The following is a 26,473-nucleotide window of genomic DNA, read 5'->3' on the forward strand; positions in this document are numbered from 1 at the left end:
GTTTAGCTGCCAAAAGCAGTTGGAATTGGGCCTAAACAGTGTGGTAAGTCTTTAGGTGATGGCTATTGTGTCTGTTTGACCTCTTCCAAATGTCTGTACTGGCAATAAAAAGAAAAAGTTTCCAATTTAAATAGCTAGAGAATAAAAACAATTTGCCAGTAATGTGAAAAAACCTACAGCACCTGGTGTTCCCATGTGGTCTCCCACCCAAGTACTAACCAGGCCCAACACTGCTTAGCTTCCAAGATCAGACGAGATTGGGCCTATCCAATGTGGTATGGCTGTAGGTGAGATACATGCACTTTTTTGCCCTCTTCTACTTCTATCACCAGGTAAGCTAATAAAAAAGTTTCCTACCTGTTTTGGCTTAATGAAAAAAATCATGTGTTGGCAATGTAAAAAGACCTACAGGACATGATATTAGCAGGGGATCTTAAATTAAACTACTAAAGAGGCTCAACACTGTTTAGCTGCCAAAAGCAGTTAGAATTGGGCCTAAACAGTGTGGTAAGTCTTTAGGTGATGGCTATTGTGTATGTTTGACCTCTTCTAAATGTCTGTGCTGGCAATAAAAAGAAAAAGTTTCCAATTTAAATAGATAGAGAATAAAAACAATTTGCCAGTAATGTGAAAAAACCTACAGCACCAGGTGTTCCCATGTGGTCTCCCACCCAAGTACTAACCAAGCCCAACACTGCTTAGCTTCCAAGATCAGACGAGATTGGGCCTATCCAATGTGGTATGGCTGTAGGTGAGATACATGATTTTTTTTTCCCTCTTCTCTTCTATCAAGAGGTAAGCTAATAAAAAAGCTTCCTAACTGTTTTTGCTTACTGAAAAAAATCATGTGTTGGTAATGTAAAAAGACCTACAGGACATGATATTAGCAGGGGATCTTAAATTAAACTACTAAAGAGGCTCAACACTGTTTAGCTGCCAAAAGCAGTTGGAATTGGGCCTAAACAGTGTGGTAAGTCTTTAGGTGATGGCTATTGTGTCTGTTTGACCTCTTCTAAATGTCTGTGCTGGCAATAAAAAGAAAAAGTTTCCAATTTAAATAGCTAGAGAATAAAAACAATTTGCCAGTAATGTGAAAAAACCTACAGTACCTGGTGTTCCCATGTGGTCTCAAACCCAAGTACTAACCAGGCCCAACACTGCTTAGCTTCCAAGATCAGACGAGATTGGGCATATCCAATGTGGTATGGCTGTAGGTGAGAAACAGGCACTTTTTTGCCCTCTTCTACTTCTATCACCAGGTAAGCTAATAAAAAAGTTTCGTAACTGTTTTTGCTTACTGAAAAAAATCATGTGTTGGCAATGTAAAAAGACCTACAGGACATGATTTTACCAGGGGATCTTAAATTAAACTACTAAAGAGGCTCAACACTGTTTAGCTGCCAAAAGCAGTTGGAATTGGGCCTAAACAGTGTGGTAAGTCTTTAGGTGATGGCTATTGTGTATGTTTGACCTCTTCTAAATGTCTGTGCTGGCAATAAAAAGAAAAAGTTTCCAATTTAAATAGATAGAGAATAAAAACAATTTGCCAGTAATGTGAAAAAACCTACATCACCTGGTGTTCCCATGTGGTCTCCCACCCAAGTACTAACCAGGCCCAACACTGCTTAGCTTCCAAGATCAGACGAGATTGGGCCTATCCAATGTGGTATGGCTGTAGGTGAGATACATGCACTTTTTTGCCCTTTTCTACTTCTATCACCAGGTAAGCTAATAAAAAAGTTTCCTAACTGTTTTGGCTTAATGAAAAAAATCATGTTTTGGTAATGTAAAAATACCTACAGGACATGATATTAGCAGGGGATCTTAAATGAAACTACTAAAGAGGCTCATACACTGTTTAGCTGCCAAAAGCAGTTGGAATTGGGCCTAAACAGTGTGGTAAGTCTTTAGGTGATGGCTATTGTGTCTGTTTGACCTCTTCCAAATGTCTGTACTGGCAATAAAAAGAAAAAGTTTCCAATTTAAATAGCTAGAGAATAAAAACAATTTGCCAGTAATGTGAAAAAACCTACAGCAACTGGTGTTCCCATGTGGTCTCCCACCCAAGTACTAACCAGGCCCAACACTGCTTAGCTTCCAAGATCAGACGAGATTGGGCCTATCCAATGTGGTATGGCTGTAGGTGAGATACATGCTCTTTTTTGCCCTCTTCTCTTCTATCACCAGGTAAGCTAATAAAAAAGCTTCCTAACTGTTTTTGCTTACTGAAAAAAATCATGTGTTGGTAATGTAAAAAGACCTACAGGACATGATATTAGCAGGGGATCTTAAATTAAACTACTAAAGAGGCTCAACACTGTTTAGCTGCCAAAAGCAGTTGGAATTGGGCCTAAACAGGGTGGTAAGTCTTTAGGTGATGGCTATTGTGTCTGTTTGACCTCTTACAAATGTCTCTACAGGCAATAAAAAGAAAAAGTTTCCAATTTAAATAGCTAGAGAATAAAAACAATTTGCCAGTAATGTGAAAAAACCTACAGCACCTGGTGTTCCCATGTGGTCTCCCACCCAAGTACTAACCAGGCCCAACACTGCATAGCTTCCAAGATCAGACGAGATTGGGCATATCCAATGTGGTATGGCTGTAGGTGAGATACAGGCACTTTTTTGCCCTCTTCTACTTCTATCACCAGGTAAGCTAATAAAAAAGTTTCGTAACTGTTTTTGCTTACTGAAAAAAATCATGTGTTGGCAATGTAAAAAGACCTACAGGACATGATATTAGCAGGGGATCTTAAATTAAACTACTAAAGAGGCTCAACACTGTTTAGCTGCCAAAAGCAGTTAGAATTGGGCCTAAACAGTGTGGTAAGTCTTTAGGTGATGGCTATTGTGTATGTTTGACCTCTTCTAAATGTCTGTGCTGGCAATAAAAAGAAAAAGTTTCCAATTTAAATAGATAGAGAATAAAAACAATTTGCCAGTAATGTGAAAAAACCTACAGCACCTGGTGTTCCCATGTGGTCTCCCACCCAAGTACTAACCAGGCCCAACACTGCTTAGCTTCCAAGATCAGACGAGATTGGGCCTGTCCAATGTGGTATGGCTGTAGGTGAGATACGTGCACTGTTTTGCCCTCTTCTACTTCTATCACCAGGTAAGCTAATAAAAAAGCTTCCTAACTGTTTTTGCTTACTGAAAAAAATCATGTGTTGGTAATGTAAAAAGACCTACAGGACATGATATTAGCAGGGGATCTTAAATGAAACTACTAAAGAGGCTCAACATTGTTTAGCTGCCAAAAGCAGTTGGAATTGGGCCTAAACAGTGTGGTAAGTCTTTAGGTGATGGCTATTGTGTCTGTTTGACCTCTTACAAATGTCTCTACAGGCAATAAAAAGAAAAAGTTTCCAATTTAAATAGCTAGAGAATAAAAACAATTTGCCAGTAATGTGAAAAAACCTACAGCACCTGGTGTTCCCATGTGGTCTCCCACCCAAGTACTAACCAGGCCCAACACTGCTTAGCTTCCAAGATCAGACGAGATTGGGCATATCCAATGTGGTATGGCTGTAGGTGAGATACAGGCACTTTTTTGCCCTCTTCTACTTCTATCACCAGGTAAGCTAATAAAAAAGTTTCGTAACTGTTTTTGCTTACTGAAAAAAATCATATGTTGGCAATGTAAAAAGACCTACAGGACATGATATTAGCAGGGGATCTTAAATTAAACTACTAAAGAGGCTCAACACTGTTTAGCTGCCAAAAGCAGTTGGAATTGGGCCTAAACAGTGTGGTAAGTCTTTAGGTGATGGCTATTGTGTCTGTTTGACCTCTTACAAATGTCTCTACAGGCAATAAAAAGAAAAAGTTTCCAATTTAAATAGCTAGAGAATAAAAACAATTTGCCAGTAATGTGAAAAAACCTACAGCACCTGTTGTTCCCATGTGGTCTCCCACCCAAGTACTAACCAGGCCCAACACTGCTTAGCTTCCAAGATCAGACGAGATTGGGCATATCCAATGTGGTATGGCTGTAGGTGAGATACAGGCACTTTTTTGCCCTCTTCTACTTCTATCACCAGGTAAGCTAATAAAAAAGTTTCGTAACTGTTTTTGCTTACTGAAAAAAATCATGTGTTGGCAATGTAAAAAGACCTACAGGACATGATATTAGCAGGGGATCTTAAATTAAACTACTAAAGAGGCTCATACACTGTTTAGCTGCCAAAAGCAGTTGGAATTGGGCCTAAACAGTGTGGTAAGTCTTTAGGTGATGGCTATTGTGTCTGTTTGACCGCTTCCAAATGTCTGTACTGGCAATAAAAAGAAAAAGTTTCCAATTTAAATAGCTAGAGAATAAAAACAATTTGCCAGTAATGTTAAAAAACCTACAGCACCAGGTGTTCCCATGTGGTCTCCCACCCAAGTACTAACCAGGCCCAACACTGCTTAGCTTCCAAGATCAGACGAGATTGGGCCTATCCAATGTGGTATGGCTGTAGGTGAGATACATGCTCTTTTTTGCCCTCTTCTCTTCTATCACCAGGTAAGCTAATAAAAAAGCTTCCTAACTGTTTTTGCTTACTGAAAAAAATCATGTATTTGTGGCACCCCAGGGGGTACCCCTTTTATTCCTGTACCCCCAGATTGTTAACATTGCAGCCAATGCTGCCAGAACAGGTCCTTTCCCCTGTCAGCAGGGCTGCGAGGGGTTAACAGAGTCAGCTAGTCCCAGCTCCCCTGCACATGTGACAGGAAGCTGGGAGGTCAGAGGGGATGAAGAAAAAGGAAAGGAAAGAGATTGCGCTATGGATGCACACCGAAGAATAGTCTGTGTCTGGAGACAGGCAATGGCCCCACATACAGAAAAGGGGGTTGTTATTAAAATATAACTTTTATTGGTATTATCATTTAAGAAGAAGAGAGACTCATGGCCTGTGATGGTTTTTTAATATATAGAACTTCACAGGATGGTCACCTTCTGAGACTTGTGAAAATTTTAAAGGGGTTAAAATGGACTTATAACGTACATACATATAACATACATGTGACGTGCTGGTTGCACGAAAGATAGAAAATCGTGATTTAGATAGGAATAAAAGGTTTCCTTTTAGCTGGCTACAAGTTTGCTGCAATTGGGTACTGTAGTGAGTCTTTATACGGATGTTTGAATTCAATTCTCCGTCTGAGAGGTGTTATGTCTTATCCGTTTCTCTGGTAATTAGTTCCCACTCTGGAGAAATTTATAATATATACATATATATCCGGGTTTTAATTCCCAGTTCCGAGTGTGATCTGTCTCTCAAAGTCCCTTTATTTTTGGGGGGTTTTGAATTCCCACTTTAACAGGGTTTGGTGTCTCAAGATATTCAGTATTTGTTATCAAATTGTGGGTTTTAATTCCCACTTTCCATATGACAATAATAGGTATGTCTCAGTATTTGAGGTTTTTGGATCTCATTCCATGGGGACAGTGTGAATAAATATATTTCATCTGTATGGATGTCAGCGTTTTTGTGTTATCTTAGTCTAATTGAGTGGAGTCTGCTGTGTGAGTCTTTAGACTCTCTCTCATAGAGTTAAAGATATTAATATTAATAGGATACTTTAGTCTTTATTCCTATAGAATAAACAGGCCGCCTCGTATGTTTGACTTTTTCAGTTCTCTCTCACGGGGCTGTAAGACATTATTACCGGAGTATATATCGGGTTTTAATTATTTTTGCCACCTTAATTCAGGTGCAAGTTTACCCGTATAATGTTAAGTATGAATTACTGTAATGTCTTCATCAGTCGAGATGAATTCGCTTTTGCTCTCTCTCACAGAGCTATAAAGCCTTATTCGTGGGATATTTCCCCAATTTTTGTGTATTCAGTACAGAGGCCGCCTGAGTATTTTGGTTCTCTCACACAGATCTACAACACATTATAAGCTGAGTATTTTGTACAGATGTCACCTCTAAATACCCATGTTGTCTGGCAGATAATTTACCAGTCACCCTGTTATCCCATAGCCTATGTAATTCTTTTTAAATAAATGTTGGCATATTGCCTAAATAAGGATAGGGTTAGGACAGGGTTAATTTATTGTGGGTGACAGACGGTTGGGATTTATATCAGGGTTAAACTTATTAAATAGGTGTACTCAATTCCCTGTGAACATTAGCTGGATTATTGCCAGCTGAGATAGGGTTAAATATTGTCACACTGTCACGGAATTAATGATATAAAATACTGATAAGTTACAAATGATATTTCCTGCATAGGGCTTGAGACCCATAGATCACTTTTACTAGCTCAATTCTCTACAAGTACGTTTTTACAGCAACATTGTTTCATTGTATCAACATTCAAATATGCTTAGAAACATTTGTAGCCAGCCAAGGCTAACGCGCGTTTCACAAGCTTTTGCTTCCTCAGAGCCACAATCCGAATGCCTCCTGCGTGTCTTATTTATTGATTATTGTTGGCCAATCATTTGGCTTACTTCTTGTCATGTGATATTTTAGCCCTATGGGCTTCCTCTTGTCTGCCCTCACTGGGGATGCGAGTTCCGCCCTGACTCGGCGGCGTGCTCACCACGTGATCAGCGTGTGATGTCATTTTCAGATCACGTGGTGTTTCTATACCAATCGCGGCTTTGTTTCAGCCGCAACCCGGAAGTTCGGGTTGTATACTCAGCCCCGGACTCTGCGTATTGCATAACATTCTAATTTCTTTATCGTTTTTTGGTACTTTGTCCTCTAATAACACAGTATTCCTTTATGCCGCTGTAGGAACGTCTGGTATTCTCTTCCTAAGTATCCTTTTGGCTTTGTCATCGGATGGGAATTTATAAATGTCATTGTTATGTATTCTCGTTATACTCATTCAGGTCAGATAACCCTGGAATCTGGATGATCTTCCAAGGTGATTATTGTCCTCAATGGTCACCGGAGTTTTCTATATTATTGTGCCCTGTACTTGGGATATTTAAGAAGGTTTGATATTAATTATAAACCCATAGGTATAGTTTTTTATTTTTTATGTAATTTCCTATATTATGCATCTTATTATTATGCATATATTTTGGTTCCTATATCGGAAATGGGAGACATTACGTTTTTTAATGATATACATTTCAGCATATGTATCAGCATAACACAATATAAGATGTTTTTTAGGGTCTAATTGGAATCCAAAAATTATTATGCATTGAGATATCTGATTTTAGTGTGTTTCTCAATGGTGGGCATTTTTGTTATTGGGGATTTTTCAGATTCTCAATACATTTCAAAAGGCATATAGTAACGGTAATTGTATTGTAGATAATTTTGAACTAGATTGGTTTGGTTCTAAGTGGGTTTTAGGGTACATATATGAGTAGTAATACTCAGATGGGGAGATAATTAGAAAAATATTTAGTAACGTGAGAGTTAATGGGATGGTTATTCTTGTGTAGATCCAAGCGTTGGTGCGTGTCTCTAATAACTTGGATTATGATAATATCTAAAATCTGTGCTGTGCTAATAAATTAAGATGGGTGAAAGATACTGAACAAAAAGAATTTTTTAAGTGGTGCACATCCTGTGAGTGGGTATGGGGGGATGTAGGGTGTGGGAGAAAGGGATTTGGAAGATCATGAAGGAAGTGTTGACGTGAAAGTGATGTATGTGGAAGATGGAGATTATGTCTCCAATGTTTAATGTCTGTGTGGAAGACTTATTTATTAACTAAGTGATGCTTGGGCTTCTACTTAATAGGGTATCCAGGCATCTGGAGATATGGTGGTCATCACTGATAGATAATAACGATGATACGTGATATTATGTTATTTTAATCTTGAGTTATTCATTTTAGGTTGTGAGTCCGGTGCTATAATGTGCTCGTGTTCAGGGATCTACTGCATTTGGTGAGTATTTTCTCTTCCCATATTTTTACCACTTCTTACTTATTTTTTCTTTTTTCTTTTTCTTGTTTTTTTCATATTTTTCGAGTCATTTTTTAAGGTAAGTCTAGAATGTTATAATTCAATTTATAGGGTGTTTAATTGGTTTCATCACTGGGAGACTTTCATATTGGAGGTTATTCCCATTTTACGAAGGAGAGAAGATTTTTACATTGGGGATATTCTCATTTTACGGAGGGGGGAAGGAGAGAAATTCAAGAAGGGGATTATCAAAGATATGGTAGATAGCTGTTGCTCTCATTTAGGCCTTTCGGAGTCAGACAATCCATTAAATAGATCATTTTGGTTTCTGTTTTGAGCAGTTCTTTGTCTAGATCACCACCTCTTATTCCGAGCTTAACGTGGACCATTCCAAATACTTTAAGGTTTTTTGGATCACTGTTGTGAAACTTAAGAAAATGTTTCGCTACAGGAGTAAGTGTTTTAAATTTTCTCTGATCACTGACGGCATTTCGAATGGTGCTTACATGCTCCAGTGTTCTTACTTTCAGGGCTCTGCTGGTTTTTCCGATGTAAGATTTTCCACACGGGCATTGAAGGTGATATATCACCCCTATGCTGGTACACGTTATATGGTCGTTTATATTCCACTTTTTCCCAAATCTGTCGATGTAATATTGGGTTGTCTCCATATACTGGCAAGCTCTGCATTTTCCACAGCATTTTGATCCTTTTCTTGTTATTTCTACTTTCGGTTCTGATAGATGGCTATGTACCAATGTGTCTTTTATGGTTCTTGACCTCCGCCAGCTCATCTGTACTTTAGCAGGTAGAATCTCTTTCAGATCTTTGTCTGTTTCGAGGATTGGCCAGTGTTTCTGGAGAATCGTTCTAATTTGTCTCCAATCTTCATTAAAGGTTCCAATGAACCTAACTGGCTCTTCCTTGGTTTCCCGTTTTTTAGGGACCAGGAGGGTTTCTCGTGGGATTTCCTCAATTGATTTCATAGATTTTTTAATTAGTTTTTTACTATACCCTCTCTCAACGAAGCGGTTTCTTAATTCTTCCTGTCTCATGTCGAAAGTTTCCGGGTCCGAACAATTTCGTTTAATACGAATTAATTCGCCCTTGGGTATAGCCCTGATGGTGCTCGGCAAGTGAGAACTAGTGGCGTGTAAAATGCTGTTGGTAGAGGTTTCTTTCCTATACACGTCTGTTTGGATCTTTCCTTCCTCATCGATCGAGATGGTCAGGTCTAGGAAGTTGATAGTACTCTGACTCGCTTCTAGGGTAAGTTTGAGGTTGAGGTTGTTTTGATTTAATAACGAGATAAATTCATTTAGATCTTGTTTCCCTCCTTCCCACAGTATCAGAATATCATCTATATATCTTAAGAAGATTAAGATGTTTGCTGTATACTGTTCATGTTGTTCATGAAAAACTACTTCTCTTTCCCACCACCCCAGGTAGAGGTTGGCATAGGTGGGGGCACATGCCGTCCCCATTGCCGTCCCTCTCACCTGGAGGTAGTGGGCGCCATCACAAGTGAAGTAGTTTTTGGTCAAGATAAACTTGAGTGACTCAATTAGGAAGTTGTTGAATTCCGGATTTTGGTTCATTTGTAGGAAGTACTTGGTGGCTGCTTTGCCGTTATCATGACCTATGCTGGTATAGAGACTTTCTACGTCACATGTGACTAGCCAAGTGCCCTCAGGGACCGTCAGATTTTCCAACTTTTTCAGGACATCCATAGTGTCTCTTAGGTGTGAGGGCAGTGCTGTCACATGTTGACGTAGGTGTTGGTCTACATATATACTGAGTTTTTCTGTCAGGCTTCCCATCCCTGACAGAATTGGTCTACCTGGAGGGTTGTTTTCATTTTTATGAATTTTAGGTAGCAAGTATAGCGTCGGGGTCTTAGGCTTTTCCATCTTTAGAAATGAATGATCGTTTTTGCTGATGATTTGGTTGGTGAGGGCTTGATCTATCAAGTTGGTATACTCTGTAGTAAATTTGCTGCTAGGATTGAATGTTAGCCTTTTGTAACATTCGGTGTCAGTGAGTTGGCGTTTCAATTCTAAGAGGTATTTATCTCTAGGCCACAGTACCACATTTCCGCCTTTATCAGACGGTTTGATAACCGTGTCTTCCCATTTTTCCATCTCTTTGAGTGCTTCTCTTTCTTCTTTGGTTATGTTCCCTCTTTTTTTATTATTGTTGGTCCTAGAAAGGTCATCTAGATCTTTGGATACTAGATTCTGAAATATTTGTACCTGCGGACAAATACCGGGATCTGGTAGGAAGCTGGATTTTTTCTTGATTTTATTCTTGTCATATGGTTCCAATGGGGGACCTCTCTCTTCTTCTGTCTCCATGGCAAGTTCCTCCAATATTTGGAGGGCAAGCATTTCCTCAAGTTCTATCTCTTCTGTATTGATGGATATCATGGTACCATGGGGTGAGGGTGTGAGGGTGTTGTTGGCCTCTGATATTGTGCCTACTGCTGCCCTGAGATCTCTCTCTTCTTTTCTCAGTCTTGATTGGTTTGCAAAGAATTTCTTCAGCAGTATTTTTCTTGTGAAGAGATTGAGATCTTTTTCTGTTTCGAATCTTTGCATATTTTGTGTAGGTGAAAAAGATAAACCTTTTTTGAGGATTGTTTGTTGGTCATTGGTAAGAGTCCTGTTGGTTAGATTCACTATTCTGAGAGTGTCTGATGATGTATTCGGTGATGTTATTCTTTGAACCTCCTTCTCTCTCTGGGCTCGTCTCTCCAATCAAGCGACTCTCTTTTTCTCCTGCCTCCCCTTGCCCCTCCTGATCTTTCTCCATACTCCTTGTTCTCCTTGCGGCCTTGCCCTAAAAAATGTCTTTTTGGGTTCTGGTATTGATTGCTTCGTCTCTCTCCATCAGAGGAGTCTACTTCTGATGTAGAATAGTTTGACATATTGCTGTTTGTATTGGTTTGTCTCTGGGGTCGTGTGTTCCATTTGAAGACTTTGTTCGTTGAGAAATCGATTTTATCGCGTTGGAATTTGCGTCTCTTTCGTTCTATTATCTCTTTCTCATATTCCTCGATTTCTTTTTGATATTTCTCATACCTTAGTTGGAATTGTTCTAATTCTTCAAAACTCTTCAGTTTTTCTCCCAGCCTTGAGATTTCTTGAGTTAATTCAGATAGAATGATCTCATCGTGTTTCATTAGTATTTTAATGAGTTCTCTCGAACACTGTAATAATGTGGACTCCCAATTTTTCTTCAGTTCCTCATTTGCCAATTCGTATGCCGGAAATAATCTAGGCCTCAGGCCCCTTGGAATTAAATTGTGTTTGAGGTAATTATCAAATGTTGTTCTATTCCAAAGAGTTTTGCTCTGTTTCATAAGAGCAGACTTTAATGAGAATAAGTCATCAGACCAATTAGTTGTAGTGTAGTCTAGTCTGTCCGGGTTGTCTGTAAAGACTGAGTTTATATCATTCCTTAGCTTATCTCGCCTATTTTCTAGATCTTTAGCTAGGCTAAAGTTTGACATGTTTGCAGGAGATTTCGGTTTGTTGAGTAGATATCTACAATGATGGTTGAATTGTTCTTACTTTTTAAGTATATGGTGCTGGACTCCCTTGGAAACTGTTTTCACAGTATATATGCAATCAATACAAGGTAAGGGGAGAAGGGAGGTTAAGGGTCCGCACACACTGAATGATATTGTATAGGTATTCCTATTATAGGGTTCGTCGCCTTAGTTTTGTATTCAGGCGATGGGTGCTATCCAGGCAATATAATGTACATGAAGAAAAAGGAAAGGAAAGAGATTGCGCTATGGATGCACACCGAAGAATAGTCTGTGTCTGGAGACAGGCAATGGCCCCACATACAGAAAAGGGGGTTGTTATTAAAATATAACTTTTATTGGTATTATCATTTAAGAAGAAGAGAGACTCATGGCCTGTGATGGTTTTTTAATATATAGAACTTCACAGGATGGTCACCTTCTGAGACTTGTGAAAATTTTAAAGGGGTTAAAATGGACTTATAACGTACATACATATAACATACATGTGACGTGCTGGTTGCACGAAAGATAGAAAATCGTGATTTAGATAGGAATAAAAGGTTTCCTTTTAGCTGGCTACAAGTTTGCTGCAATTGGGTACTGTAGTGAGTCTTTATACGGATGTTTGAATTCAATTCTCCGTCTGAGAGGTGTTATGTCTTATCCGTTTCTCTGGTAATTAGTTCCCACTCTGGAGAAATTTATAATATATACATATATATCCGGGTTTTAATTCCCAGTTCCGAGTGTGATCTGTCTCTCAAAGTCCCTTTATTTTTGGGGGGTTTTGAATTCCCACTTTAACAGGGTTTGGTGTCTCAAGATATTCAGTATTTGTTATCAAATTGTGGGTTTTAATTCCCACTTTCCATATGACAATAATAGGTATGTCTCAGTATTTGAGGTTTTTGGATCTCATTCCATGGGGACAGTGTGAATAAATATATTTCATCTGTATGGATGTCAGCGTTTTTGTGTTATCTTAGTCTAATTGAGTGGAGTCTGCTGTGTGAGTCTTTAGACTCTCTCTCATAGAGTTAAAGATATTAATATTAATAGGATACTTTAGTCTTTATTCCTATAGAATAAACAGGCCGCCTCGTATGTTTGACTTTTTCAGTTCTCTCTCACGGGGCTGTAAGACATTATTACCGGAGTATATATCGGGTTTTAATTATTTTTGCCACCTTAATTCAGGTGCAAGTTTACCCGTATAATGTTAAGTATGAATTACTGTAATGTCTTCATCAGTCGAGATGAATTCGCTTTTGCTCTCTCTCACAGAGCTATAAAGCCTTATTCGTGGGATATTTCCCCAATTTTTGTGTATTCAGTACAGAGGCCGCCTGAGTATTTTGGTTCTCTCACACAGATCTACAACACATTATAAGCTGAGTATTTTGTACAGATGTCACCTCTAAATACCCATGTTGTCTGGCAGATAATTTACCAGTCACCCTGTTATCCCATAGCCTATGTAATTCTTTTTAAATAAATGTTGGCATATTGCCTAAATAAGGATAGGGTTAGGACAGGGTTAATTTATTGTGGGTGACAGACGGTTGGGATTTATATCAGGGTTAAACTTATTAAATAGGTGTACTCAATTCCCTGTGAACATTAGCTGGATTATTGCCAGCTGAGATAGGGTTAAATATTGTCACACTGTCACGGAATTAATGATATAAAATACTGATAAGTTACAAATGATATTTCCTGCATAGGGCTTGAGACCCATAGATCACTTTTACTAGCTCAATTCTCTACAAGTACGTTTTTACAGCAACATTGTTTCATTGTATCAACATTCAAATATGCTTAGAAACATTTGTAGCCAGCCAAGGCTAACGCGCGTTTCACAAGCTTTTGCTTCCTCAGAGCCACAATCCGAATGCCTCCTGCGTGTCTTATTTATTGATTATTGTTGGCCAATCATTTGGCTTACTTCTTGTCATGTGATATTTTAGCCCTATGGGCTTCCTCTTGTCTGCCCTCACTGGGGATGCGAGTTCCGCCCTGACTCGGCGGCGTGCTCACCACGTGATCAGCGTGTGATGTCATTTTCAGATCACGTGGTGTTTCTATACCAATCGCGGCTTTGTTTCAGCCGCAACCCGGAAGTTCGGGTTGTATACTCAGCCCCGGACTCTGCGTATTGCATAACATTCTAATTTCTTTATCGTTTTTTGGTACTTTGTCCTCTAATAACACAGTATTCCTTTATGCCGCTGTAGGAACGTCTGGTATTCTCTTCCTAAGTATCCTTTTGGCTTTGTCATCGGATGGGAATTTATAAATGTCATTGTTATGTATTCTCGTTATACTCATTCAGGTCAGATAACCCTGGAATCTGGATGATCTTCCAAGGTGATTATTGTCCTCAATGGTCACCGGAGTTTTCTATATTATTGTGCCCTGTACTTGGGATATTTAAGAAGGTTTGATATTAATTATAAACCCATAGGTATAGTTTTTTATTTTTTATGTAATTTCCTATATTATGCATCTTATTATTATGCATATATTTTGGTTCCTATATCGGAAATGGGAGACATTACGTTTTTTAATGATATACATTTCAGCATATGTATCAGCATAACACAATATAAGATGTTTTTTAGGGTCTAATTGGAATCCAAAAATTATTATGCATTGAGATATCTGATTTTAGTGTGTTTCTCAATGGTGGGCATTTTTGTTATTGGGGATTTTTCAGATTCTCAATACATTTCAAAAGGCATATAGTAACGGTAATTGTATTGTAGATAATTTTGAACTAGATTGGTTTGGTTCTAAGTGGGTTTTAGGGTACATATATGAGTAGTAATACTCAGATGGGGAGATAATTAGAAAAATATTTAGTAACGTGAGAGTTAATGGGATGGTTATTCTTGTGTAGATCCAAGCGTTGGTGCGTGTCTCTAATAACTTGGATTATGATAATATCTAAAATCTGTGCTGTGCTAATAAATTAAGATGGGTGAAAGATACTGAACAAAAAGAATTTTTTAAGTGGTGCACATCCTGTGAGTGGGTATGGGGGGATGTAGGGTGTGGGAGAAAGGGATTTGGAAGATCATGAAGGAAGTGTTGACGTGAAAGTGATGTATGTGGAAGATGGAGATTATGTCTCCAATGTTTAATGTCTGTGTGGAAGACTTATTTATTAACTAAGTGATGCTTGGGCTTCTACTTAATAGGGTATCCAGGCATCTGGAGATATGGTGGTCATCACTGATAGATAATAACGATGATACGTGATATTATGTTATTTTAATCTTGAGTTATTCATTTTAGGTTGTGAGTCCGGTGCTATAATGTGCTCGTGTTCAGGGATCTACTGCATTTGGTGAGTATTTTCTCTTCCCATATTTTTACCACTTCTTACTTATTTTTTCTTTTTTCTTTTTCTTGTTTTTTTCATATTTTTCGAGTCATTTTTTAAGGTAAGTCTAGAATGTTATAATTCAATTTATAGGGTGTTTAATTGGTTTCATCACTGGGAGACTTTCATATTGGAGGTTATTCCCATTTTACGAAGGAGAGAAGATTTTTACATTGGGGATATTCTCATTTTACGGAGGGGGGAAGGAGAGAAATTCAAGAAGGGGATTATCAAAGATATGGTAGATAGCTGTTGCTCTCATTTAGGCCTTTCGGAGTCAGACAATCCATTAAATAGATCATTTTGGTTTCTGTTTTGAGCAGTTCTTTGTCTAGATCACCACCTCTTATTCCGAGCTTAACGTGGACCATTCCAAATACTTTAAGGTTTTTTGGATCACTGTTGTGAAACTTAAGAAAATGTTTCGCTACAGGAGTAAGTGTTTTAAATTTTCTCTGATCACTGACGGCATTTCGAATGGTGCTTACATGCTCCAGTGTTCTTACTTTCAGGGCTCTGCTGGTTTTTCCGATGTAAGATTTTCCACACGGGCATTGAAGGTGATATATCACCCCTATGCTGGTACACGTTATATGGTCGTTTATATTCCACTTTTTCCCAAATCTGTCGATGTAATATTGGGTTGTCTCCATATACTGGCAAGCTCTGCATTTTCCACAGCATTTTGATCCTTTTCTTGTTATTTCTACTTTCGGTTCTGATAGATGGCTATGTACCAATGTGTCTTTTATGGTTCTTGACCTCCGCCAGCTCATCTGTACTTTAGCAGGTAGAATCTCTTTCAGATCTTTGTCTGTTTCGAGGATTGGCCAGTGTTTCTGGAGAATCGTTCTAATTTGTCTCCAATCTTCATTAAAGGTTCCAATGAACCTAACTGGCTCTTCCTTGGTTTCCCGTTTTTTAGGGACCAGGAGGGTTTCTCGTGGGATTTCCTCAATTGATTTCATAGATTTTTTAATTAGTTTTTTACTATACCCTCTCTCAACGAAGCGGTTTCTTAATTCTTCCTGTCTCATGTCGAAAGTTTCCGGGTCCGAACAATTTCGTTTAATACGAATTAATTCGCCCTTGGGTATAGCCCTGATGGTGCTCGGCAAGTGAGAACTAGTGGCGTGTAAAATGCTGTTGGTAGAGGTTTCTTTCCTATACACGTCTGTTTGGATCTTTCCTTCCTCATCGATCGAGATGGTCAGGTCTAGGAAGTTGATAGTACTCTGACTCGCTTCTAGGGTAAGTTTGAGGTTGAGGTTGTTTTGATTTAATAACGAGATAAATTCATTTAGATCTTGTTTCCCTCCTTCCCACAGTATCAGAATATCATCTATATATCTTAAGAAGATTAAGATGTTTGCTGTATACTGTTCATGTTGTTCATGAAAAACTACTTCTCTTTCCCACCACCCCAGGTAGAGGTTGGCATAGGTGGGGGCACATGCCGTCCCCATTGCCGTCCCTCTCACCTGGAGGTAGTGGGCGCCATCACAAGTGAAGTAGTTTTTGGTCAAGATAAACTTGAGTGACTCAATTAGGAAGTTGTTGAATTCCGGATTTTGGTTCATTTGTAGGAAGTACTTGGTGGCTGCTATGCCGTTATCATGACCTATGCTGGTATAGAGACTTTCTACGTCACATGTGACTAGCCAAGTGCCCTCAGGGACCGTCAGATTTTCCAACTTTTTCAGGACATCCATAGTGTCTCTTAGGTGTGAGGGCAGTGCTGTCACATGTTGACGTAGGTGTTGGTCTACATATATACTGAGTTTTTCTGTCAGGCTTCCCATCCCTGACAGAATTGGTCTACCTGGAGGGTTGTTTTCATTTTTATGAATTTTAGGTAGCAAGTATAGCGTCGGGGTCTTAGGCTTTTCCATCTTTAGAAATGAATGATCGTTTTTGCTGATGATTTGGTTGGTGAGGGCTTGATCTATCAAGTTGGTATACTCTGTAGTAAATTTGCTGCTAGGATTGAATGTTAGCCTTTTGTAACATTCGGTGTCAGTGAGTTGGCGTTTCAATTCTAAGAGGTATTTATCTCTAGGCCACAGTACCACATTTCCGCCTTTATCAGACGGTTTGATAACCGTGTCTTCCCATTTTTCCATCTCTTTGAGTGCTTCTCTTTCTTCTTTGGTTATGTTCCCTCTTTTTTTATTATTGTTGGTCCTAGAAAGGTCATCTAGATCTTTGGATACTAGATTCTGAAATATTTGTACCTGCGGACAAATACCGGGATCTGGTAGGAAGCTGGATTTTTTCTTGATTTTATTCTTGTCATATGGTTCCAATGGGGGACCTCTCTCTTCTTCTGTCTCCATGGCAAGTTCCTCCAATATTTGGAGGGCAAGCATTTCCTCAAGTTCTATCTCTTCTGTATTGATGGATATCATGGTACCATGGGGTGAGGGTGTGAGGGTGTTGTTGGCCTCTGATATTGTGCCTACTGCTGCCCTGAGATCTCTCTCTTCTTTTCTCAGTCTTGATTGGTTTGCAAAGAATTTCTTCAGCAGTATTTTTCTTGTGAAGAGATTGAGATCTTTTTCTGTTTCGAATCTTTGCATATTTTGTGTAGGTGAAAAAGATAAACCTTTTTTGAGGATTGTTTGTTGGTCATTGGTAAGAGTCCTGTTGGTTAGATTCACTATTCTGAGAGTGTCTGATGATGTATTCGGTGATGTTATTCTTTGAACCTCCTTCTCTCTCTGGGCTCGTCTCTCCAATCGAGCGACTCTCTTTTTCTCCTGCCTCCCCTTGCCCCTCCTGATCTTTCTCCATACTCCTTGTTCTCCTTGCGGCCTTGCCCTAAAAAATGTCTTTTTGGGTTCTGGTATTGATTGCTTCGTCTCTCTCCATCAGAGGAGTCTACTTCTGATGTAGAATAGTTTGACATATTGCTGTTTGTATTGGTTTGTCTCTGGGGTCGTGTGTTCCATTTGAAGACTTTGTTCGTTGAGAAATCGATTTTATCGCGTTGGAATTTGCGTCTCTTTCGTTCTATTATCTCTTTCTCATATTCCTCGATTTCTTTTTGATATTTCTCATACCTTAGTTGGAATTGTTCTAATTCTTCAAAACTCTTCAGTTTTTCTCCCAGCCTTGAGATTTCTTGAGTTAATTCAGATAGAATGATCTCATCGTGTTTCATTAGTATTTTAATGAGTTCTCTCGAACACTGTAATAATGTGGACTCCCAATTTTTCTTCAGTTCCTCATTTGCCAATTCGTATGCCGGAAATAATCTAGGCCTCAGGCCCCTTGGAATTAAATTGTGTTTGAGGTAATTATCAAATGTTGTTCTATTCCAAAGAGTTTTGCTCTGTTTCATAAGAGCAGACTTTAATGAGAATAAGTCATCAGACCAATTAGTTGTAGTGTAGTCTAGTCTGTCCGGGTTGTCTGTAAAGACTGAGTTTATATCATTCCTTAGCTTATCTCGCCTATTTTCTAGATCTTTAGCTAGGCTAAAGTTTGACATGTTTGCAGGAGATTTCGGTTTGTTGAGTAGATATCTACAATGATGGTTGAATTGTTCTTACTTTTTAAGTATATGGTGCTGGACTCCCTTGGAAACTGTTTTCACAGTATATATGCAATCAATACAAGGTAAGGGGAGAAGGGAGGTTAAGGGTCCGCACACACTGAATGATATTGTATAGGTATTCCTATTATAGGGTTCGTCGCCTTAGTTTTGTATTCAGGCGATGGGTGCTATCCAGGCAATATAATGTACATGAAGAAAAAGGAAAGGAAAGAGATTGCGCTATGGATGCACACCGAAGAATAGTCTGTGTCTGGAGACAGGCAATGGCCCCACATACAGAAAAGGGGGTTGTTATTAAAATATAACTTTTATTGGTATTATCATTTAAGAAGAAGAGAGACTCATGGCCTGTGATGGTTTTTTAATATATAGAACTTCACAGGATGGTCACCTTCTGAGACTTGTGAAAATTTTAAAGGGGTTAAAATGGACTTATAACGTACATACATATAACATACATGTGACGTGCTGGTTGCACGAAAGATAGAAAATCGTGATTTAGATAGGAATAAAAGGTTTCCTTTTAGCTGGCTACAAGTTTGCTGCAATTGGGTACTGTAGTGAGTCTTTATACGGATGTTTGAATTCAATTCTCCGTCTGAGAGGTGTTATGTCTTATCCGTTTCTCTGGTAATTAGTTCCCACTCTGGAGAAATTTATAATATATACATATATATCCGGGTTTTAATTCCCAGTTCCGAGTGTGATCTGTCTCTCAAAGTCCCTTTATTTTTGGGGGGTTTTGAATTCCCACTTTAACAGGGTTTGGTGTCTCAAGATATTCAGTATTTGTTATCAAATTGTGGGTTTTAATTCCCACTTTCCATATGACAATAATAGGTATGTCTCAGTATTTGAGGTTTTTGGATCTCATTCCATGGGGACAGTGTGAATAAATATATTTCATCTGTATGGATGTCAGCGTTTTTGTGTTATCTTAGTCTAATTGAGTGGAGTCTGCTGTGTGAGTCTTTAGACTCTCTCTCATAGAGTTAAAGATATTAATATTAATAGGATACTTTAGTCTTTATTCCTATAGAATAAACAGGCCGCCTCGTATGTTTGACTTTTTCAGTTCTCTCTCACGGGGCTGTAAGACATTATTACCGGAGTATATATCGGGTTTTAATTATTTTTGCCACCTTAATTCAGGTGCAAGTTTACCCGTATAATGTTAAGTATGAATTACTGTAATGTCTTCATCAGTCGAGATGAATTCGCTTTTGCTCTCTCTCACAGAGCTATAAAGCCTTATTCGTGGGATATTTCCCCAATTTTTGTGTATTCAGTACAGAGGCCGCCTGAGTATTTTGGTTCTCTCACACAGATCTACAACACATTATAAGCTGAGTATTTTGTACAGATGTCACCTCTAAATACCCATGTTGTCTGGCAGATAATTTACCAGTCACCCTGTTATCCCATAGCCTATGTAATTCTTTTTAAATAAATGTTGGCATATTGCCTAAATAAGGATAGGGTTAGGACAGGGTTAATTTATTGTGGGTGACAGACGGTTGGGATTTATATCAGGGTTAAACTTATTAAATAGGTGTACTCAATTCCCTGTGAACATTAGCTGGATTATTGCCAGCTGAGATAGGGTTAAATATTGTCACACTGTCACGGAATTAATGATATAAAATACTGATAAGTTACAAATGATATTTCCTGCATAGGGCTTGAGACCCATAGATCACTTTTACTAGCTCAATTCTCTACAAGTACGTTTTTACAGCAACATTGTTTCATTGTATCAACATTCAAATATGCTTAGAAACATTTGTAGCCAGCCAAGGCTAACGCGCGTTTCACAAGCTTTTGCTTCCTCAGAGCCACAATCCGAATGCCTCCTGCGTGTCTTATTTATTGATTATTGTTGGCCAATCATTTGGCTTACTTCTTGTCATGTGATATTTTAGCCCTATGGGCTTCCTCTTGTCTGCCCTCACTGGGGATGCGAGTTCCGCCCTGACTCGGCGGCGTGCTCACCACGTGATCAGCGTGTGATGTCATTTTCAGATCACGTGGTGTTTCTATACCAATCGCGGCTTTGTTTCAGCCGCAACCCGGAAGTTCGGGTTGTATACTCAGCCCCGGACTCTGCGTATTGCATAACATTCTAATTTCTTTATCGTTTTTTGGTACTTTGTCCTCTAATAACACAGTATTCCTTTATGCCGCTGTAGGAACGTCTGGTATTCTCTTCCTAAGTATCCTTTTGGCTTTGTCATCGGATGGGAATTTATAAATGTCATTGTTATGTATTCTCGTTATACTCATTCAGGTCAGATAACCCTGGAATCTGGATGATCTTCCAAGGTGATTATTGTCCTCAATGGTCACCGGAGTTTTCTATATTATTGTGCCCTGTACTTGGGATATTTAAGAAGGTTTGATATTAATTATAAACCCATAGGTATAGTTTTTTATTTTTTATGTAATTTCCTATATTATGCATCTTATTATTATGCATATATTTTGGTTCCTATATCGGAAATGGGAGACATTACGTTTTTTAATGATATACATTTCAGCATATGTATCAGCATAACACAATATAAGATGTTTTTTAGGGTCTAATTGGAATCCAAAAATTATTATGCATTGAGATATCTGATTTTAGTGTGTTTCTCAATGGTGGGCATTTTTGTTATTGGGGATTTTTCAGATTCTCAATACATTTCAAAAGGCATATAGTAACGGTAATTGTATTGTAGATAATTTTGAACTAGATTGGTTTGGTTCTAAGTGGGTTTTAGGGTACATATATGAGTAGTAATACTCAGATGGGGAGATAATTAGAAAAATATTTAGTAACGTGAGAGTTAATGGGATGGTTATTCTTGTGTAGATCCAAGCGTTGGTGCGTGTCTCTAATAACTTGGATTATGATAATATCTAAAATCTGTGCTGTGCTAATAAATTAAGATGGGTGAAAGATACTGAACAAAAATAATTTTTTAAGTGGTGCACATCCTGTGAGTGGGTATGGGGGGATGTAGGGTGTGGGAGAAAGGGATTTGGAAGATCATGAAGGAAGTGTTGACGTGAAAGTGATGTATGTGGAAGATGGAGATTATGTCTCCAATGTTTAATGTCTGTGTGGAAGACTTATTTATTAACTAAGTGATGCTTGGGCTTCTACTTAATAGGGTATCCAGGCATCTGGAGATATGGTGGTCATCACTGATAGATAATAACGATGATACGTGATATTATGTTATTTTAATCTTGAGTTATTCATTTTAGGTTGTGAGTCCGGTGCTATAATGTGCTCGTGTTCAGGGATCTACTGCATTTGGTGAGTATTTTCTCTTCCCATATTTTTACCACTTCTTACTTATTTTTTCTTTTTTCTTTTTCTTGTTTTTTTCATATTTTTCGAGTCATTTTTTAAGGTAAGTCTAGAATGTTATAATTCAATTTATAGGGTGTTTAATTGGTTTCATCACTGGGAGACTTTCATATTGGAGGTTATTCCCATTTTACGAAGGAGAGAAGATTTTTACATTGGGGATATTCTCATTTTACGGAGGGGGGAAGGAGAGAAATTCAAGAAGGGGATTATCAAAGATATGGTAGATAGCTGTTGCTCTCATTTAGGCCTTTCGGAGTCAGACAATCCATTAAATAGATCATTTTGGTTTCTGTTTTGAGCAGTTCTTTGTCTAGATCACCACCTCTTATTCCGAGCTTAACGTGGACCATTCCAAATACTTTAAGGTTTTTTGGATCACTGTTGTGAAACTTAAGAAAATGTTTCGCTACAGGAGTAAGTGTTTTAAATTTTCTCTGATCACTGACGGCATTTCGAATGGTGCTTACATGCTCCAGTGTTCTTACTTTCAGGGCTCTGCTGGTTTTTCCGATGTAAGATTTTCCACACGGGCATTGAAGGTGATATATCACCCCTATGCTGGTACACGTTATATGGTCGTTTATATTCCACTTTTTCCCAAATCTGTCGATGTAATATTGGGTTGTCTCCATATACTGGCAAGCTCTGCATTTTCCACAGCATTTTGATCCTTTTCTTGTTATTTCTACTTTCGGTTCTGATAGATGGCTATGTACCAATGTGTCTTTTATGGTTCTTGACCTCCGCCAGCTCATCTGTACTTTAGCAGGTAGAATCTCTTTCAGATCTTTGTCTGTTTCGAGGATTGGCCAGTGTTTCTGGAGAATCGTTCTAATTTGTCTCCAATCTTCATTAAAGGTTCCAATGAACCTAACTGGCTCTTCCTTGGTTTCCCGTTTTTTAGGGACCAGGAGGGTTTCTCGTGGGATTTCCTCAATTGATTTCATAGATTTTTTAATTAGTTTTTTACTATACCCTCTCTCAACGAAGCGGTTTCTTAATTCTTCCTGTCTCATGTCGAAAGTTTCCGGGTCCGAACAATTTCGTTTAATACGAATTAATTCGCCCTTGGGTATAGCCCTGATGGTGCTCGGCAAGTGAGAACTAGTGGCGTGTAAAATGCTGTTGGTAGAGGTTTCTTTCCTATACACGTCTGTTTGGATCTTTCCTTCCTCATCGATCGAGATGGTCAGGTCTAGGAAGTTGATAGTACTCTGACTCGCTTCTAGGGTAAGTTTGAGGTTGAGGTTGTTTTGATTTAATAACGAGATAAATTCATTTAGATCTTGTTTCCCTCCTTCCCACAGTATCAGAATATCATCTATATATCTTAAGAAGATTAAGATGTTTGCTGTATACTGTTCATGTTGTTCATGAAAAACTACTTCTCTTTCCCACCACCCCAGGTAGAGGTTGGCATAGGTGGGGGCACATGCCGTCCCCATTGCCGTCCCTCTCACCTGGAGGTAGTGGGCGCCATCACAAGTGAAGTAGTTTTTGGTCAAGATAAACTTGAGTGACTCAATTAGGAAGTTGTTGAATTCCGGATTTTGGTTCATTTGTAGGAAGTACTTGGTGGCTGCTATGCCGTTATCATGACCTATGCTGGTATAGAGACTTTCTACGTCACATGTGACTAGCCAAGTGCAATCAGGGACCGTCAGATTTTCCAACTTTTTCAGGACATCCATAGTGTCTCTTAGGTGTGAGGGCAGTGCTGTCACATGTTGACGTAGGTGTTGGTCTACATATATACTGAGTTTTTCTGTCAGGCTTCCCATCCCTGACAGAATTGGTCTACCTGGAGGGTTGTTTTCATTTTTATGAATTTTAGGTAGCAAGTATAGCGTCGGGGTCTTAGGCTTTTCCATCTTTAGAAATGAATGATCGTTTTTGCTGATGATTTGGTTGGTGAGGGCTTGATCTATCAAGTTGGTATACTCTGTAGTAAATTTGCTGCTAGGATTGAATGTTAGCCTTTTGTAACATTCGGTGTCAGTGAGTTGGCGTTTCAATTCTAAGAGGTATTTATCTCTAGGCCACAGTACCACATTTCCGCCTTTATCAGACGGTTTGATAACCGTGTCTTCCCATTTTTCCATCTCTTTGAGTGCTTCTCTTTCTTCTTTGGTTATGTTCCCTCTTTTTTTATTATTGTTGGTCCTAGAAAGGTCATCTAGATCTTTGGATACTAGATTCTGAAATATTTGTACCTGCGGACAAATACCGGGATCTGGTAGGAAGCTGGATTTTTTCTTGATTTTATTCTTGTCATATGGTTCCAATGGGGGACCTCTCTCTTCTTCTGTCTCCATGGCAAGTTCCTCCAATATTTGGAGGGCAAGCATTTCCTCAAGTTCTATCTCTTCTGTATTGATGGATATCATGGTACCATGGGGTGAGGGTGTGAGGGTGTTGTTGGCCTCTGATATTGTGCCTACTGCTGCCCTGAGATCTCTCTCTTCTTTTCTCAGTCTTGATTGGTTTGCAAAGAATTTCTTCAGCAGTATTTTTCTTGTGAAGAGATTGAGATCTTTTTCTGTTTCGAATCTTTGCATATTTTGTGTAGGTGAAAAAGATAAACCTTTTTTGAGGATTGTTTGTTGGTCATTGGTAAGAGTCCTGTTGGTTAGATTCACTATTCTGAGAGTGTCTGATGATGTATTCGGTGATGTTATTCTTTGAACCTCCTTCTCTCTCTGGGCTCGTCTCTCCAATCGAGCGACTCTCTTTTTCTCCTGCCTCCCCTTGCCCCTCCTGATCTTTCTCCATACTCCTTGTTCTCCTTGCGGCCTTGCCCTAAAAAATGTCTTTTTGGGTTCTGGTATTGATTGCTTCGTCTCTCTCCATCAGAGGAGTCTACTTCTGATGTAGAATAGTTTGACATATTGCTGTTTGTATTGGTTTGTCTCTGGGGTCGTGTGTTCCATTTGAAGACTTTGTTCGTTGAGAAATCGATTTTATCGCGTTGGAATTTGCGTCTCTTTCGTTCTATTATCTCTTTCTCATGTTCCTCGATTTCTTTTTGATATTTCTCATACCTTAGTTGGAATTGTTCTAATTCTTCAAAACTCTTCAGTTTTTCTCCCAGCCTTGAGATTTCTTGAGTTAATTCAGATAGAATGATCTCATCGTGTTTCATTAGTATTTTAATGAGTTCTCTCGAACACTGTAATAATGTGGACTCCCAATTTTTCTTCAGTTCCTCATTTGCCAATTCGTATGCCGGAAATAATCTAGGCCTCAGGCCCCTTGGAATTAAATTGTGTTTGAGGTAATTATCAAATGTTGTTCTATTCCAAAGAGTTTTGCTCTGTTTCATAAGAGCAGACTTTAATGAGAATAAGTCATCAGACCAATTAGTTGTAGTGTAGTCCTAGACCTGACCATCTCGATCGATGAGGAAGGAAAGATCCAAACAGACGTGTATAGGAAAGAAACCTCTACCAACAGCATTTTACACGCCACTAGTTCTCACTTGCCGAGCACCATCAGGGCTATACCCAAGGGCGAATTAATTCGTATTAAACGAAATTGTTCGGACCCGGAAACTTTCGACATGAGACAGGAAGAATTAAGAAACCGCTTCGTTGAGAGAGGGTATAGTAAAAAACTAATTAAAAAATCTATGAAATCAATTGAGGAAATCCCACGAGAAACCCTCCTGGTCCCTAAAAAACGGGAAACCAAGGAAGAGCCAGTTAGGTTCATTGGAACCTTTAATGAAGATTGGAGACAAATTAGAACGATTCTCCAGAAACACTGGCCAATCCTCGAAACAGACAAAGATCTGAAAGAGATTCTACCTGCTAAAGTACAGATGAGCTGGCGGAGGTCAAGAACCATAAAAGACACATTGGTACATAGCCATCTATCAGAACCGAAAGTAGAAATAACAAGAAAAGGATCAAAATGCTGTGGAAAATGCAGAGCTTGCCAGTATATGGAGACAACCCAATATTACATCGACAGATTTGGGAAAAAGTGGAATATAAACGACCATATAACGTGTACCAGCATAGGGGTGATATATCACCTTCAATGCCCGTGTGGAAAATCTTACATCGGAAAAACCAGCAGAGCCCTGAAAGTAAGAACACTGGAGCATGTAAGCACCATTCGAAATGCCGTCAGTGATCAGAGAAAATTTAAAACACTTACTCCTGTAGCGAAACATTTTCTTAAGTTTCACAACAGTGATCCAAAAAACCTTAAAGTATTTGGAATGGTCCACGTTAAGCTCGGAATAAGAGGTGGTGATCTAGACAAAGAACTGCTCAAAACAGAAACCAAAATGATCTATTTAATGGATTGTCTGACTCCGAAAGGCCTAAATGAGAGCAACAGCTATCTACCATATCTTTGATAATCCCCTTCTTGAATTTCTCTCCTTCCCCCCTCCGTAAAATGAGAATATCCCCAATGTAAAAATCTTCTCTCCTTCGTAAAATGGGAATAACCTCCAATATGAAAGTCTCCCAGTGATGAAACCAATTAAACACCCTATAAATTGAATTATAACATTCTAGACTTACCTTAAAAAATGACTCGAAAAATATGAAAAAAACAAGAAAAAGAAAAAAGAAAAAATAAGTAAGAAGTGGTAAAAATATGGGAAGAGAAAATACTCACCAAATGCAGTAGATCCCTGAACACGAGCACATTATAGCACCGGACTCACAACCTAAAATGAATAACTCAAGATTAAAATAACATAATATCACGTATCATCGTTATTATCTATCAGTGATGACCACCATATCTCC

The 26,473-nt window shown here is 38.7% G+C and overlaps 9 non-coding genes and 1 pseudogene across 9 annotated transcripts; all 10 read right to left on the minus strand.

Moving 5' to 3' along the window:
* Positions 1-170: 170 nt before the first annotated feature.
* On the minus strand, positions 171-289 carry LOC146022086 (5S ribosomal RNA). The gene has a single exon (XR_014451554.1). It is a non-coding gene; the product is annotated as a 5S ribosomal RNA (ribosomal RNA).
* A 345-nt stretch (positions 290-634) lies between these two features.
* LOC146023243 (5S ribosomal RNA) lies at positions 635-753 on the minus strand. Its single transcript, XR_014452666.1, has one exon. It is a non-coding gene; the product is annotated as a 5S ribosomal RNA (ribosomal RNA).
* Positions 754-1,097: 344 nt separating this feature from the next.
* LOC146024961 (5S ribosomal RNA) lies at positions 1,098-1,216 on the minus strand (annotated as a pseudogene).
* A 345-nt stretch (positions 1,217-1,561) lies between these two features.
* LOC146023781 (5S ribosomal RNA) lies at positions 1,562-1,680 on the minus strand. Its single transcript, XR_014453187.1, has one exon. It is a non-coding gene; the product is annotated as a 5S ribosomal RNA (ribosomal RNA).
* Positions 1,681-2,026: 346 nt separating this feature from the next.
* On the minus strand, positions 2,027-2,145 carry LOC146024154 (5S ribosomal RNA). Its single transcript, XR_014453545.1, has one exon. It is a non-coding gene; the product is annotated as a 5S ribosomal RNA (ribosomal RNA).
* A 344-nt stretch (positions 2,146-2,489) lies between these two features.
* On the minus strand, positions 2,490-2,608 carry LOC146023025 (5S ribosomal RNA). The gene has a single exon (XR_014452456.1). It is a non-coding gene; the product is annotated as a 5S ribosomal RNA (ribosomal RNA).
* Positions 2,609-2,953: 345 nt separating this feature from the next.
* Positions 2,954-3,072, minus strand: LOC146022517 (5S ribosomal RNA). The gene has a single exon (XR_014451970.1). It is a non-coding gene; the product is annotated as a 5S ribosomal RNA (ribosomal RNA).
* Positions 3,073-3,417: 345 nt separating this feature from the next.
* On the minus strand, positions 3,418-3,536 carry LOC146024444 (5S ribosomal RNA). The gene has a single exon (XR_014453825.1). It is a non-coding gene; the product is annotated as a 5S ribosomal RNA (ribosomal RNA).
* Positions 3,537-3,881: 345 nt separating this feature from the next.
* On the minus strand, positions 3,882-4,000 carry LOC146021622 (5S ribosomal RNA). The gene has a single exon (XR_014451100.1). It is a non-coding gene; the product is annotated as a 5S ribosomal RNA (ribosomal RNA).
* Positions 4,001-4,346: 346 nt separating this feature from the next.
* Positions 4,347-4,465, minus strand: LOC146022398 (5S ribosomal RNA). The gene has a single exon (XR_014451856.1). It is a non-coding gene; the product is annotated as a 5S ribosomal RNA (ribosomal RNA).
* Positions 4,466-26,473: the final 22,008 nt, after the last annotated feature.

This window comes from Crinia signifera, chromosome 7 (genome assembly GCF_055691185.1).
Source record: "Crinia signifera chromosome 7, ASM5569118v1, whole genome shotgun sequence".
In the NCBI taxonomy this organism is placed as follows: Eukaryota; Metazoa; Chordata; class Amphibia; order Anura; family Myobatrachidae; genus Crinia; species Crinia signifera.